The sequence below is a fragment of the Eimeria mitis genome, genomic scaffold (assembly GCF_000499745.2).
Source record: "Eimeria mitis Houghton genomic scaffold, Emh_scaff2247, whole genome shotgun sequence".
NCBI classification, from domain to species: domain Eukaryota; phylum Apicomplexa; class Conoidasida; order Eucoccidiorida; family Eimeriidae; genus Eimeria; species Eimeria mitis.
In genome coordinates, this window is record NW_013570575.1 from 1 (window position 1) to 2,293 (window position 2,293).

The window sequence follows — 2,293 nt, forward strand, 5'->3', positions numbered from 1 at the left end:
TATATTATGTTTGTGTATATGTGTATGTTATATATATGTATGTGTATAAATAAACATATGCAGGGAAAGCCAACTCCACGTACATACAGTTCTTATTCTGCTTTCCCTTGTCTTCAGTGCAGCCGAAATTCAACTTTTTTATGCACGCGCTGCTGCTGCAGAGCTGCTGCTGCCAGCCGCAATTGCTGGCAGCAGCAATGTACAGTGTTCAAGTAATCTGAACGGTGCCGCTATGGCTGCAGTTCTGTGAAAGTTGCGGCAGTGTATATCCACATATGAATTACTAAGTTGCATACAATAAAATAAAATAAAATAAAATAAAATAAAATAAAATAAAATAAAATAAAATAAAATGCAGCTTTTGTTTTTATTGCCAACGATGCGCCAAGAAAGGCTTGCAGTTCCGTTTTGCATTCAGCTTTCATTTCTTTGAGTAAACCTTCACTTTTATAAAAAGAGGGAAACCGAGTGAAAAAAAAACGAATTCATGAATTTTTTTCAGTTTTTATAGTAAAATATGCTTTTTTATTTAGTATTTAGTTTTTATTCACAAAATTTAAACATGAAATCATCGTGAATTCCGGGAGAGAAAGCGCTAGTTTCTGCAAATGCCGATACAGGTGCAGATACACCCGAAACGATGAAAACGGAAAGCTGCACGATTAGCCTATTATTCATGTTTATTTTTTTTGAATTTTTGGAGAAATAGAAAAAATATGTATTTGTTTACCTTCTCCCTATGAAGGAAACTTCTGAGGTGTTGGTTTATTACCTCTCATTTCTGTATCGTTTCCGGTGGCGGCTGATGCTGTGTCAGTGCCAGAGTACAAAAACACGAAACTAGCATAACTTTTTTCAGAAAAAAAAAAGGTGTATTGAATTAAAAATATCGTTTTCTGTTTCTGCACAAAACGATGTGCTTTTATTGGCTTTTTATTGCCTCTACCTATGCAACATATTTCCCCTCATTTTCAGAGAAGGATTCAGAAGGTTTCGTCTGCACTGCGCGTAAGTCTTCTTGAGAGCCAAACACTCCACAGTAACTTCGCGCCAATCTTCATTCCTCATACATTCCCAGAAGCCGCCTCCGTTCTGCATGCAGGGTGAGCTCTGCAGCAGCCGCAGCAGAGGGTTTTGTTCATACAAGAACTTGTACAGAAACCCTTTTTTTTTTGTTATAGAAAAAATAAACACAAATTCTCAGAGTTTTCATGTAAACAAATATATATATATATATATATATATATATATATATATATATATATATATATATATATATATATATATAAAAACATATATATATATATATATATATATATATATATATATATATATATATATATATATATATATATATATATATAATATAAAGCAAATATAATAAACAATAAACACCACGCACCTGCATGCATGCAGCCAAGTCGTCGCGAATCTTTTTGCAAGAATTTGAGGCCTCGCGGTGCTCCGCCCCGGGGCCGACAGGAAGAGACATTCCGCCTGAAACCCTCAAAACCCCAAACCCTAAACCCTAAACCCTAAACCCTAGACCCTAAGCCCTAAACCCTCAAATAAAGAAACCACAGCTCCACTCTACAAAAGGGAAAGCTGTGGTTTGTTTGTTTGTTTCTTTGTTTCATAAGGATTTATTCAGAGGTAAGAAAGAAAGAACAGAGAGTGATAGAGAAAGAGATAAAAAAGAACAACACACAGCGTCTGTGTTCAGCATTCCTTTATATATAACTCACCTAGTAAACGCAGATAAACCCAATATATTTATTTTCTTCTTTTTTGCTGCAGCGCATCGGCGAGGAGAGACAGAGAGAGAGAAAAAAAAAGAAAGAGAAAGAGAAAGAGAGGTACAGAGGACCTCTGTCTGTGGATGCACACAACAGACAACAAGCCACAAGCACAAACAAAAAGATATAAATAAAAAGAAAAAAAAATAAAAAAAATATTAAATAATAATAAAAAATAAAAATCAAAAGGAAATTCACATCATTGCAACAACGAGCAAACAAAAGCAAAAAAAAAGAGAAAAAACAAACAACAATACAAACAAACAAAAAACAAACAAATAAATAAATAAATAAATAAATAAATAAATAAATAAATGAAGAGATCAACAATTCATATTTCTCTGTTTGTCCTCGACGAGAGAAGAAGAAGCAGAAGAGGAGGCTGCAGTGTTTGTTTATTTTATTGAATTACCTCTTTATATTTATATTTTTTTAATTTAATTTCGATGTTAAAACAAAAAACAAAAACAAAAAAAAAAGAAAAAAAAAAAAAAAAA